The 15144-nt window shown below is 38.7% G+C and overlaps 1 long non-coding RNA gene across 1 annotated transcript; it reads right to left on the reverse strand.

Annotated features, from left to right (window-relative positions):
* Positions 1 to 317: 317 nt before the first annotated feature.
* Positions 318 to 8601, reverse strand: LOC119237521 (uncharacterized). The gene is made up of 3 exons (XR_005123368.2): positions 8544 to 8601; positions 6647 to 6891; positions 318 to 892 (listed from the first exon to the last, which is right to left on the reverse strand). It is a non-coding gene; the product is annotated as an uncharacterized LOC119237521 (long non-coding RNA).
* Positions 8602 to 15144: the final 6543 nt, after the last annotated feature.

Below are 15144 nucleotides of genomic sequence, written 5' to 3' on the forward strand. Positions count from 1 at the left end.
TCTAGCCCCTTCCTGACTTCACACTGAAGGTCAGGTGCCTGTGGGGGGGGTGATTAGCTCTGGGCTGGGGTTCCTCCCTGTCAGGGGTCTCACCCCACAGCTCCTGCCTCATGACTCACCCTGGGACAATGTACAGGCAGCTCTGAGCACTGAGCTGGGGGGAGGAGGGGCTCTGCTCTGAGCGCTGGGCAGCAGCGTCCATGCTGTGGGGACGCTCCACCTGCCGTGGTCCTGGGCTCGACCAAGAAGCTCAGAAAGGCAGAGGCCTATTTAAAAGAAGAGTAAAAAAGACAAAACAAAACAAACAAAAAGCCCAGATCATTTTATTCAGAATTTTTAAACACTGAACGAGGCAAGATTTCTGTATCATCACGGCACTGTTGTTTTTGTGTTTCCTGAGAGTTCAGACACACTGAAGAGAAAACTGGCAGGACAGACACTGGGGCCTGGAAGCTCCTCTAAGTACAATGAGTGTGTTGAGGTAATTTGAAACTGGAGAGGGTCGAGGACTTGGTCCCTGAGCAGGCTGAGGTTTCTGTCCCACTTCCCCATCTGTGTGGGTCACAGGGAGAAGCACCGCTGTGCTTGATCTGACAGTAGTAGTCGGCCTCGTCCTCAGGCTGCGGCCCAGAGATGAGCAGGAGGCCTGCATTGGCGGAGGCGTCTTTGGCTCCAGAGAAGCGGCTGGGGACCCCGGGGCCCTGGTGTTTATCTGAGTCTGAGTAGTAGTACAGGAGGTACCGGAGAGGGCTCCCTGGCTTCTGCTGGTACCAGTGTATGGTATAGCTGCCAACACTGAATCCACTGCTCAGGGTGCAGGTGAGTCTGGCTGTGGCTCCAGGAGAAGCAGAGAGGGCGGGCGGCTGAGTCAGCACAGGCTGGGAGAGGGAACCTGCAGACACAGACACATCAGAATGAACTGGACAAACAAGGTGCAGCTGCTGGTGTAGTAGAAGTACAAGAAATTGATTCAGATTAGGGACACCTGGGTGTCTGAGGCCTGTCCCCACCTGTGCATTGAAAGAGGAGTAGGAGCAGCAGAGGAGTCCAGGCCATGGTGCTCACAGACCCCTGGGCCCCACGTGGGGCTGGGCTGCCCCAGGCCTCCTTTTCTCCCAACCCTGGGCCACAGGAGGGGCTGTGCATGCAAATGTGTTTCAAGCTGGGCCTGCCCAGCCCCTCCCTGAGTCCTGGTGCTGGAGCTCAGCTCACACTTCACATTGAGAAGGAAGCATATTTGCTTCTCCTCTTGAGGAAGTCCTTGGGGAAACCAATTGTACCTGGACTACCCCAGGCCAGACAGGTCACCGTGGGTGAGTCCCATCAGGAAACCCAAGCACAGCCACCAGGACCAGTCTTCTCTGAGTGAATGGCCCTCACTCTACAGTTGTGTGGAACCTTCACAATAGTCCAGCAGCCTCACCTGCTGGTCACAGGCACACACTCCTCATGGCCTGAGGCCAGCTGGGGTCTGCAGTCACCAAGTCACTGACTCTAGTCACACACCCAGCTCTGATCCCCAAGTGCTGTAGTTGCAGAATAATGTACTAATTACTGTGGGCTCTGCTTCCCAGAGTCCTGCACATGGAGCTACAAGCATGTACACTACAACTCTTTTGTTACAGTATACAAGATTATTCATCCCAAAGTGCAAAAAGTCAGGTATCACAGAGGATGGTCAATGAAGCTGTGAAGGGCATTAGAGGATGCTCAGGTAGGTAGCACAGAGTGGGGATTTCCAAGAATAAACTCCATGGGATACAGTGCATAATTCGGCAAATATATCAAATGTCATGTGTAGAGTAAGTGATTTTCAGGCTTTTCTGAATCCTCTCATGTCTGTGGTGGAAAAACACATTCCATCTTAATTGAGGAAATTAAAGGTTATTTTCATGAGTAAATGGCAATTGAACTTTTGACTCGTGCTGATGTACTTTTAAAAAATCACAATAAAATATTTTTAAGATTCAAAAAAACAAAATGTATGATGAAGGGCAGAGCTATTTACATTGTCTCAAAGTACTTCCCCATGAAATACTATTTAAATTATAAAGTGGCATTATAGAGGAGAATCTCAGCAGATACTACCTTCACTGACCAATGCTGACATCACCATTGGGTGACATACAAAAATTGTCGGTCCTATGATGGGCTGCAATACTTCTTTAATACTCTTGTTAAAATGTATTATCTGAATCTCACCATAAAGACACATAAGAATCCATACTGAGGTATGTTCTACATTACTAGAATTTACTCTTTAAAGATTTAAGGCCAAGAAAGTCAAGGGAAGACTGAAGAACTGTTCCCAGTTGAAGGAGACTAAGAGACATGACAACTAAAGGCAATTTATGGATATGGACAGGGTGTTTTTGTTTTTGCTATGAAAGATACTATGGATGAACAAAACTTGAAATGAATATGAGGATTAAATAACAGAATTACTAGTGTTAATTTTCTTATAGGAAAGGCTACATGTAGTTATACAGAATGAACTGAGTTGTAGGAAATATACACTAAATGATTGGGGAGATAACATGTTAGCAATTTACTCTCAAATGGTTCAGGGTCAAAAAAATATTTTTCTACAACAACTTGGAACTTTAATTTTAAGACTGTTTCCAAAAAAGTAAACCTAAAGTAAAAAATAACAAGAACATGAGAAAAGCAAATTCTACTTTACCATGAGGGAAGATCTAGGAATCCATGTTTACATTACAACTATATATAATAAGTTTGATGGCATAACAACTGTAAAACATCCACATCCTGACAATAGTCACAGCAGCTGGGTGTCAAAATTATGTTATAAACATTCAAAATATAAAAACACTACTAAGAGATGAATCACAGCTGAGTTGTTTGAGTGCTGTTGGAACAGTTGGTATTTGGGCAATTTGTTATGTGTAAAACTCATAGTGCTAATTTTCATTCACTAAATCAACTTAGAGTTTAGTTAGATGCCAAGAAACAAAATGTAAAGTACTATCTAAACTTAAATGAGAATGATATAAAAATATTGTCCTCTAATAAAAATTTACACAAGTATAGGAAACAATTAAAATGTAATGTAAATAGCCCAGTAAGTCAAGTTGTATTATTTTATCATTCAGGTCATGTACTTTTTCTTCAAAATCTCTACATTTTGTTGGGATGCTTCAAAAGTGCATCTTGATTTCATGGATGCATCTGTAAATTCCTACAGAAGCTCAATATGATCCAGATTCAACTTCAGCAGCAGCCAGGAAAAAAACGAAGAATTACATTCTTTATCGAAAATACTTTGTCAGGGCTTCCCTGGTTGGCACAAGGAGTTAAGACGCAACCTATGAAGCTATCCGCAGCTACTGCAGCACGAGTTTGAATCCCGGCCAGGGAGCTACCCACATGGCACAGCAGACCTCTCCTGACTCGTCCGCTGCTCCCCTCAGCAGTGTGTTTCAGTCAAACTTCCTGTTGCCTGTTCTGTTCCCCACTCTCTCTCTGGTGAATCCTCCTACTACCCAAACCTCTGGCCTGTACCCCAGTTCGTGAATGCATAAATAAATCTTAAAAAAAAAAAAAAAAAAAAACTTTGTCGATGACTAAGATAATCTGGTAAAAAGAAAAAAAAAAAGTGGAGCCCTTCATCAGTATTCAAATGAAACATTATTTATGTGCCACTACATTCCAAAATGAAAGACAGCAAATACAATTTGTCTATTGCACATTGAATCAATGGTTATTGTGGCTAAGTATCAGAGCTTCCGATTTTCTCATTTCTCATTTATTCAGCAAGCATGTGCTAAGGTACTGTGACAACCACTGGAATGACAATACAGAGATGGCACGGTCCGCTCCTCAATGATCATGTATGCAGCATGACAGGTATGAACAGGGTGCTACTGGAACACAAAAGGAACTTCATGGTTTTGTGTCACTATTTGCCAGCTTTTTGGTGGAGGTGATATTTAAACTGATACTTGAAGGGCAAGGGAAGGATATGCCAGACAGAGAAGAGATGCGGAGCCAAAGAGCTGCAGAGAAGGTAATGCACTGTGGCTTTATACATAGTCTCGGTCGGTCAGATGCTAAAGTAAAGGGGCAGCAAAGGAAGTAGTGGGAGCTAAGGATATGTAAGTTGGCAGGATCCAAATTTATTTGGCTGCTTTTATTCCATGCTGAGGATGCTGGAACTTCCCCTGGGGGCAAAAGATAAACCCATGACAAACTAAATGAGTGTAGATTTAAATGTCACCTATCAAGTGACAGCTATTGCTGGACCGAGGACTAGTCGATGAGTAGAGGTTTTTGTTTTGTTTTGGACCTTATTACTAGAAACACAAGAAGCTGATGAAGCCCATCTTTTCTGAGAAAAGTTTCTGTGGCAGGTTGCTATTTCCACAGGGACAAAAGAAGTGAAGGAAGGGTGGAGCCAGAAATAAATAGAGCTAAAGCAATCCTGACGAAAGAAGAAACATGGAGGCACGTTACCTGATTTTAAACACTATGATTTAGTAATTAACACAATAGTGTATAGGAATAAAAGCAGACACAAAGCTATGGAACGGAATCAGAGGCGTGGCAATCCAGCTACACATATATCAATTCCCAATTTATGACAAAAACACCACAACCATGCAATGGGGAAAAGGACATCTCTTTAACAAGTGGGGCAGGAAAATCAGACAGACACGTGGGGAAGAAAGACCTTAGACCCACTCTCTAACTCCAAGTACAATGATAAGTTCATAAAGGATGAGCAATAAAATAATATAGAGGTGAGCATTGTTGATAGGTTTCAAGGCATCACTAACATAGATGTCTTTGGAGACTAAACCCTTAAGGCAAGGGAAATAAAAACCAAATAAACAGATGAGATGACATCAAATTAAAAACCTTTCACATAGCAAAAGAACATATTAGTAGAGGAAAAAGACATCCCACAGAATGGATAAAATATCCACACAGCATGCAACTGACAAGGGATTGATATTCAGGTATACAAAGAACTCTTCCAAAGCCACTCTTAGACAACTTTTTTGAGGCATTTGAAGTCATTATGGAGACATGTCTTTCTGTATCTTGATAGAGTAGTGATTTTTGATCTCTCTTACTAAGACTAGCATAATTGGGCAAACCAGTGCCCCACAAGAGGACCATGGACTTGAGCCACAACATTAAACTTAAAATAAACTGCTTTTTCACTTATCTAAAAATATTAAAAACAACTTTTTTCCCCAAAACAGGCAAAGGAAGAAATTTCCTCAAAAATCTTCTCTAACATTGCTTCTGCATATATACTCCACCTTATAAAATGATACATTATCTGGTTTTTTTTTTAATTTTCATGAGAAAAAGAAGATTTAACAATTTAAAGCCATATTTGACTTTCATTTTCTTTCTACATCAAATAATACAATTTCACAACTTTGAAGTTTAACACCCATTTGGCTAGAAAGCTGTCTAAGAATTCTTAGCTTTACTGTTCCATGATTTATTATGACAAGAACCCAAATGCAAAAAATCATGTGAGACTTCTTTTAAAATGAGCCGTTGTTGCTTTTACGTGCATTAAGAAGAACATGAAAACACCATCAAAACCATAAATTAATGTGCATTGATTGAAGTAGAAATTTTAATAACAATGAGAGCCAATAAAACTAGCTGGTATTAAAAGATACTTTTACCTTGTTCTCTTAGTGGTCATTCAGTGATTGCAAGTTATAGAAACATAAGTTAACTGGATTTTAAACATTTAAATATTTGTTTGTTTGGACTCTTTGGAAAGTGGTCCATATTTTATAAAAAGAGATAAAAATGTTAAAAGATAAAATTGTAGTTAAGGATACTCTTATGTAAGACAGTGACAATAGAAATTAATTTTTAGTAATTAATTTATGCTTAATTCATAAAGAGGAGTTACTGTAAATGATAAACATCCGTTTGGATGTCAGTCATAAACTTAGCACATGGTGGAAAAATGAGGCAGGTAATGTACAGAGAAACTTTAAAATTCTTATGAACCACGGTCAAACTGAAATCAATCATAAAGTAAGCCAAAGTATCTCAAAGTATACTTCTGGTTATCAAGCAATAATATTTAATTTCTAAAATATGATTAAACCCAGATTTTCAAGAAATTTTAAATGTGTTGATTTAGTTACATCTAATTCAATAACATCAGTGATTCTGAAAATGCAAGAGCCAGGCACTTACAATTTTAAATTTTCTGTCTACTTTATTAGGACAAGTAACTGACATTTACTTAGCGTGTATAAATAAGTTAGTTGAACGACTAAGAATTTTGTCAAAGTATAAATGAATATTGCACCAGAAATTTGAAACCCAAGGTGATATAAAATTTGTCAAAAAGTAATATAGGGCCTCCCTGGTGGCACAGAGGTTGAGCCCTGGGCTACGAAGCTGCCCACAGCCTCTGCAGCACTGGTTTGATCCCTGGCTGCCAGCGAGGGTCCCATATGTCGCGACAGACCTCTCCTGTCGCACCTGCTGTTCCCCTCAGCAGTGTATTTCGTCAGTCTGCCTGTTCTGTTCCCTGCTCTGGCTTTGGTGAATTCTCTCACCCTCCCATGCTTCTGACTCTACTCAGTGCTTGTATAAATAAATAAATAAATCTTAAAAAAAAAAAGGTAATATAACTAACCTTGTCATAGTTAAGTGTCTATGCTTTCATTTTAAGGCCATGGGTTGAAGGTAGGAAAAGTTGTTGAATTCTGCCTTGTCCTAAGATAACTATCAAGCATGAAATGATTATTAGGACTATTGAGTGGACTTGTTGCAGAAGATAGCGGTAGGCATGGCCTCAGAGGAGGAGCGTTGAATACATGTTCGGGATGTGTTTCCTCCACAAGACGTTCGGTATTGACTTCTCTTAGCTGCTCAATGGTCCTGCGAAGATTGCCAAACCCAAATCCTTAATATTTCATTTTGGCCTAAATAATTTGCACTTTAAAAACAAATGTTGCCATAACATGAATTTCCCATAAAACAATGTTTTAACACTCAAAATGTGTTGGCGCATACCTACTGTTTATAATTAGGGGTTTAAAATTGTGGTAAAGAAGCCCATGTTTCTGGGAAGGTTCCTAATAAGTAATTCAAAGCAGGGAGGGTGGGCAGTGATGGAGGCGGCTTCAGGGATAATGTCAAGCATTTCCTTTCACTATCCTTACACATTTCACTCAGTACCTCTGACAGTTAAACCTTTGGCACTGAAGATTAACTTAGAACAACAACTTCTAGGGGAGAACAGGAGAGTTGCCTGGTGGGTGACTAAAGAGAACTAAACAGCTCCAGGGAAAAGAAAGCCCCTAATACTCTTACAAATGCACTGGGGTTGAGATCTACCCATGTGGGCTTCCACACACCTCCTCAAGCAGAAGCAGAACCCAATATTTATTCGTAGTCAGTCTGCGAATGATACTACCCTTCACCTCCTGCAGCTTTCCTCATTTCACTTGTAGGCCTTTCTGGAGAGCAGAAAATCTAAAACTGTGAAGGATAGTTTGTTTCAGGGTGCCCTCCAGCGATTGTGTCAAAGACCATGTGAAGAAAATTAATTCACCAGTAGCCAAACTGTGCTAAGTGTAGTGATACTTGAAGACCACTTGAATTGAAATTGTAATCTTCAAAAAAATAAACTCATTAATATTTCTACTGGGAGAATTATGACAAGCAATTTTTATAACAATAACACTAAGTTATAAAGTTTCAAATATTCTTATCTAAAAATCTAGTAATCAGGTTAACTAGATGAAATTATTTAGGGCTAAAAATTAAGTCATGTAAAATCAACAAAAGAGAGGAGATTCAGGGCCTCCCCGGTGGTGCAGCAGTTGAGCACTGGGTTGCGAAGCTGCCCGCTGGTTCAATCCCTAGCTGCTGAGCGAGGGTCCCACATGGTGCGCAGACCACTTCTGCCGCCCACTGCTCCCCTCAGCAGTGTACTTCATCAGTCTGCCTGCTCTGCTCTCCCCTCTGGCTCTGGTGAATTCTCTCACACTCCCGCTTCTGACTGTACCCAGTGCTTGTATCAATCAATCAATCAATCAATCAATCTTTAAAAAAAAAAAAAAAAAAAGAGAGGAGATTCAAACTGTCCTGGAATAACATTTTAAAGATATATTCACTGGGCCTCCCTGGTGGAGCAAGAGGTTGGGCATCGCACTGTGAAGCAACCCACAGCCTCTGAGGCATGAGTTTGATCCCGGCTGGCCAGGGAGAAACCCACATGGCACAGCAGACCTCTCCTGACTAGCCCCCTGCTCCCCTCAGCAGTGTATTTCAATTGTTCTGCCTGTTCTGTACCCCACTCTGTCTCTGGTGGACTCTCTCACCCCCCATATTGCTGTCCTGTGCCCCAACTCTTGTATGCATAAATAAAAAATGAATCTTAAAAAAATATATATTCCCTTATTAACATTATTTCCTAAATAATGACTTGTTACTAATTACATGAACCTGGATCTATAACCATTATGTTTTAGAGGTAAATAAATGAACTAAGTTTATTTTCTATGATTCCTGTTTTTTCAGCTTACGTGTTTACGTTATTTTGCAATGATTGTCTCATCTTTGATTCTTCTAGGTAGAGTTGCATGTATTTCCCGATTTTATTCTCTGTGACTCTAAATCAGTTTGCAGTCTGCAATTTTCAGTTTCCAAATTTTTATATCTGACTTCCATTTGACTTATTGAAGTAGTCTGAGTACCTCTGAACAGTTTCAAATTGTCTTGAGGTGTTACTTGTGCCTATAGAAAATTAAAATAATGTTAATGCTTATAATCTGGATAATTGAACAGGTATCTTTCTGAGGCAGTGATTCAGAGAGCAATTTCAACCATGAAGGGTCTCCCTGGTGGCCTAGGGGTTAAGTCTCAGTGCTATCACTGTGACCTGAGTTCGATCCCTGGCCAGGAAGATAACCCACACGTGCCCCAACATGCCTCTCCTGTCTCACCTGCTGTTTCCCTTAGCAATGTATGTCAGTAAATCCACCTGTTCTGCTCCCAACTCTGTGTCTGATGAATGTCCTTTAAACAAACACCCCCTCCCCCGCCCCGTCCAACTGCACCTCTGGCCTACACTCCAGTTCTTCTAAGCAAAAATAAATTTAAAAATTTAAAATTTAAAAAAAAAAATTCAAATGTGAGAAAGTTAGTTTAAAACTATCAATATCAACTAAATTTATTGTGAATTATAAAATAAAATTGAATCATTCCAATGCTGTACTCATGTAATCTGATAGTCCAAAGAATAAGAAAATCCATTTAAAAGTAGGTAATTGAACAATATAAATTAAGAATAGTTTAAGAGCATGGTACTACTTTTAAATCATGCTATTTTCTCACAGCTACCTAAATAATATATTTCTGTTCCTGATTTTATATCAATCAATATCACATTATTATGTTAATAATATATAATGCTAACATGTGTGCTTTGAAAAATATCATCCATTGACCTTCTTTATCATACAACTTCTGGTTTACTGAATTCAGCTGAAGAAAGAGAAGTTGTTATCCTCTTGCCTAAACTGCTATGTAGCTTAGACAACAGATTCAACCCCTTAACTATTCTTCCCTGACCAATTTGCAAAACTTGACAATCCCCTGAAAGTCTCAAAGGGAAGTGGAGATGGAGGAGAGACTAGTGGTGGCAAATTCCACACTGGGGAACATTTTCCCTCTCTGTATTAGATCCTTACATTAACTTCAATTCTCGGCTCAAATCCTTCTGTCTCAGAATAAAAGTGAAGTCATTCCAATGGCCTTCAAGACCCTAAGGACTCTGCCTCCACCTACCTTCCTGACCTCAACCCTTACAAATTTTCCCTCCTCAATCCCTGCCCGCTACACATGCATCCTGCCACCCCTCATTTGTCCGAAAATGGGGGTCTAAGGCCAAAGTAACACATCACAGAGATACCCAATTCTGTTAGTGTTGGGTAATCTAGGTCCAAATGATAATAATTGAGCCTTGAAATGAGAATTGTGAGAAAATTATTTATAAAAATGTTCAAAGTATAAATCACAGTAAGAAGATTAAATCAGAATTTTGCTGAAACCACATTTGTCTCAAATTATAATTTCATGAAAAATAGATGCCTTTAAAGTGCTGAGCAGGTCTTTAGAACACATAATTGGAGACCAAAATATTTTCAAATTCAATTCAAACTGACATGAGTAAAAATAAAGCTACATCTACTGTTATCTAAAATAACTAAAAAAAAAAAAAAAAAAATTAGTAAAGTCTCCTGAAAGAAAAGTTCTATGAGATGCAGTCTTTACATTTCAGTTCATCTGTAAAATGTGGAGTTGACTGTCAAGGTAATACACTTACTTGACTATTAAATCCAAAATATTCATTTTAGGTATGAGCACTTTTACCTAGCTGCCTCATCATAGAACAAAATTGGGGTTATAAAGATTCATATTTTTATTTTAGCAGTATGACTAAGTTATTAATATCAGTCTGTACCTATTGATAACTTATTATTTGCCCTTTTAAAATTTCATAGGTGGGCCTCCCCGGTGGCGCAGCGGTTGAGCGCTGGGTTGTGAAGCTGTCCCCGGCCTCTGCAGCGCCGGTTCGATCCCTGGCTGCTCCCGGCCATCAGAGGAGGGTCCCACATGGCGCGCAGACCTCTCCTGCCACCCGCTGCTCCCCTCAGCAGTGTACTTCGGTCCTTCTGCCTGCTCTGCTCCCGCTCTGGCTCTGGTGAATTCTCTCACCCTCCCGCGCTTCTGACTGTACCCAGTGCATGTATAAACAAAACAAACAAATAAATAAAACATGCCTCTATAAAAAAAAAAAAAAGTAAATAAAATAAAATAAAATTTCATAGGTGACTCTACATCTTTACATAGTGTAATGCACCTCTCAGGCCTAATTTTTATTTACTGGACACAATAGATGGTTCTAAGCTGACAAAGCAAATATGATTAGAGTCTATATATTTCTCACATTCACTAGATTCAATCTTTAGCCCTAACCAATTATTACTTTGAGTTTTCCTTCAGGAAGCTTGAAAAATAACTTTCTGGAGAGAATACTTACTTCTCTTGCTGCTTTCTTCTTTTCATACTTATATATTCTTTTTTTTAAAAGATTACATTCATCAATTAACTTGTCATTTGTTTCTTTTTGTTTCTCATTTTCAGTTCGAAGCCTTCTTATAGTGTCCTGAAACTGGCCTCGCATATTCATTACTGTCTCCTCTTCATTGTCAGCTTTGTTGCGAGCCTCATTCAGTTGCTGTTGAAGCAACATGTTTTCCTCTGTAGTTGAGATAATGTCTCCTCTAAACGCAGCTTCTCCTCTCTTGTCTCTTGGAAATGACGTTCTAGGTCTCTCTCGGACTTGTGACTCTGACCAAGATCTTGTACAGCAGCATCCAGTCTACCATGGCAGGATTCAACTTCTGTTTTCAGTGTTTCTGATTTTTGTTTTTCATGTTCCAGTTGAGTGCTTAGCGAGTTATTTTCACTCTTTAGAACAATAAGTTGTTCACAATGTTGGGATATTGTTTTTGCAAGTCTTTCCTCACTCTGTTGTATGTTTTTTCGCAGAAAATCATTCATTTCTTTTATAATTTCAACGGTCTTTTCTTTTCCTGGTTTTGATTTTTCATTGTATTTATTTCCAGTTTTAGCATACTGATTTCGTCCTGCAAAGTGTGGCTTTTATGTACTGGATCTTTCTCTCTTTCATTACTCTCAGAAGCCTAAGTAAAATATAGATTTTGTTAGCAGTCAACGAAATTACAATTTCTCTGAAATTAAAAAGCAAATGATATGCTTATAAATGTAAAGATGGCAATCAATAGAGGCTATCCAACAAAAAATCAGTTGGACATCAAAATTTACATTAGCAAAACTGCTTCAACGTTCAGGAATTTAACTGAAGACTGAGTCCATGACAATAAAAAGGAAACATGAGAAAACTAAGAATCTCAGAATTGGAAAGAGACTGGCTATGAATTACAACAAATGCAGAAGGCATAAAAGATTAGTGTATATCTTTGGACTGATTAAATTTCCTGAAAGTTTTCTTCTCCCCTGAGATTCCAATTACATTGTACTTTTTCAGCATTTTTAAGGTCAGTTATAAGGATTCAATCTATTGTTAACTGGTAAATCCAGGCATGATAGTATGCCTGAAGTTCTAAGCTACACATATGAATGGACTCATTTAGATGTCAATTCAGGAAGGGAGAAGTTAAAAATAGAAGCAAACCACAGGATTTCCCCAGGTCTTCTGACTCTACTAGTGCTAGTGTACCATCCCGCATCAGCTTCCTTGGAGTAAATATTTTGATACAAAGGAAGTCTTCTGTTTCAAAGCACTAAAGTTAAATAAGGTGAAATTTATATGCTCTCTTTAAAAATCATGAGATTATTCCCTGGTGCAATTAGTTTTATTTCTTCTTCAAAATGTTTAAAATAGTAATAAATGTGAAATAGAAAACCACTGCAGAATTTGTGGTAATAAAATAATTATTGATAAATTGTCACTAAGTATATATTATGGCATATCATTTCTAAAACTCCTTATATGGACATAGTTGCTATTTAAGAGGAAAAAAAAGTTACTTTTCTCAAAAGTAGAAAAGTTACATCCAAAGTATTGTCTCTCGAATTAGTGCCTATCCTTCACAAACTCTTCCAAAAAATTGAGAAGGAAGGGACAATACCAAATACGTTCTATGAAGCCAACATTACACTAATACCAAAACCGAACAAGGACAACACTAAAAAGGAAAACTACAGGCCAATCTCCCTAATGAACACTGATGCAAAAATCCTCAATAAAATTTAGCCATCAGAATCCAACAATGTATCCATAAGATAATTCACCACGACCAAGTAGGATTCATTCCAGGGGCACAAGGATGGTTTAACATCCGAAAATTAATCAACGTTATCCAACACATCAACAAAAAGAAATATAAAAACCATATGATAATATCAATAGATGCTGAGAAAGCTTTCAACAAAGTGCAACACCCATTCATGATAAAATCCCTTGAAATTCTTGGGATACAAGGAACATACCTCAACATCATAAAGCCATCTATGACAAGCCAACAGCCAGCATCATTCTCAATGGTGAAAAGCTGAAAGCAATTCCATTAAGATCTGGAACAAGACAAGGATGTCCACTCTCACCACTGCTTTTCAATATAATACTGGAAGTCCTAGCCAGGGCAATAAGACAAGAGAAAGACATCCAAGGAATCCAAATAGGAAAAGAAGAAGTCAAACTATCACTATTTGCAGACGATATGATATTATACATAGAGAACCCCAAAAACTCCACAGAAAAGCTAATTCAACTCATCAATCAGTTCAGTAAAGTGGCAGGATACAAAATCAACATGCAAAAGTCAGTAGCCTTCCTATACACAAACAATAAATCTGAAGAAGAAGAAATAAAAAAAACCATCCCTTTTGTTATTGAAACAAAAAAAATCAAATATTTGGGAATAAATCTAACAAAAGAGATAAAGGACCTATACAAAGAAAACTATAAAACACTGTTAAAAGAAATAGAAGAAGACACAAAGAAATGGAGAGACATCCCCTGCTCGTGGATTGGAAGAATAAACATTATTAAAATGGCCATCCTTCCAAAAGCAATATACAGATTCAATGCTATTCCAATCAAAATTTCAATGTCATTCTTCAAAGAAATAGAACAATTATTGATGAAATTCATATGGAATCACAAAAAACCCGAATAGCCAAAGCTCTCCTGAAAAAAAAAGAAGGGAATGGAGGCATTACACTCCCAGACTTCAAACTATACTACAAAGCCATAATCATCAAAACTGCATGGTATTGGAACAAGAACAGACATACAGACCAATGGAATCGAATAGAAAATCCAGAAATAAATCCACAGATTTATGGTCAACTAATCTTTGACAAAGGAGCAAAGACTATGCATTGGAGCAAAGAAAGTTTGTTCAATAAATGGTGCTGGGAAAACTGGGTCGCTACATGCAAAAGAATGAAGCTTGACCACTACCTCACACCATACACAAAAATCAACTCAAAATGGATTAAAGAACTAGACATAAGACCTGAAACCATAAAATATATAGAAGGAAATATAGGCGAAACACTATGTGATCTGCACATCAAAGACATCTTTACAGACACATCACCCAAAGCAGTGATAGTGAAGGCAAAGATAAACAGCTGGGACTACATCAAATTAAAGAGCTTCTGCACAGCAAAAGAGACAATAACAAAAACAAAGAGAAACCCCACCAACTGGGAGAACATTTTTGCACCCAACACTAATGATAAAGGACTGATCACAAAAATCTGCAAAGAGCTGATGAGACTCAGCAACAACAAAGAAAATAATCCAGTCAAAAAATGGGCAGAAGAGCTAAAAAGAAACTTCTCTGAAGAGGAAATGCAAATGGCCAACAGGCATATGAAAAAATGTTCAACATCACTTGTCATCAGGGAAATGCAAATCAAAACTACCATGAGATACCATCTTACACCAGTGAGAATGGCACATATTAAAAAAACTAGCAACAACAAATGTTGGCGAGGGTGTGGAGAAAAAGGAACTCTTCTGCACTGTTGGTGGGAGTGCAAACTAGTCCAACCACTGTGGAGAGCTGTGTGGAGATTTCTGGACCTACTAAACATAGAGCTTCCATATGATCCAGCAATTCCACTCCTAGGTATTACCCAAAGGACACAGAAACATCAATTCCAAAGAACACCTGCACCCCTATGTTTATAGCAGCACTGTTTACAATAGCTAAGCTTTGGAAACCCAAATGCCCAAAAATAGATGACTGGATCAAGAAGATGTGGTACATATACCATGGAATATTACTCAGCATTCAAAAAAGATAAACACATGCAATTTGCAGCAACATGGATCGCTGGAAGGGATCATGCTCAGCGAAATAAGCCAAAAAGAAAAAGAAAAATACCGGATGGTCTCACTCATAGCAGGAATCTAGAAAACTTAAATAAGGGACCAGGAAAAATGAATAACTATAAGAAAGTGAAAATCAAAATCAACAAAAAACTATGAACCAGAGACACTTTTAGGGGGGGGGCGGGAGGAGGAGGATTGGGGTCAGAATGGGGGGGCTGCAATTGTTC

This window comes from Talpa occidentalis, unplaced genomic scaffold (assembly GCF_014898055.3).
Source record: "Talpa occidentalis isolate TD23 unplaced genomic scaffold, MPIMG_talOcc4v2.1 talOcc4.997, whole genome shotgun sequence".
NCBI classification, from domain to species: domain Eukaryota; kingdom Metazoa; phylum Chordata; class Mammalia; order Eulipotyphla; family Talpidae; genus Talpa; species Talpa occidentalis.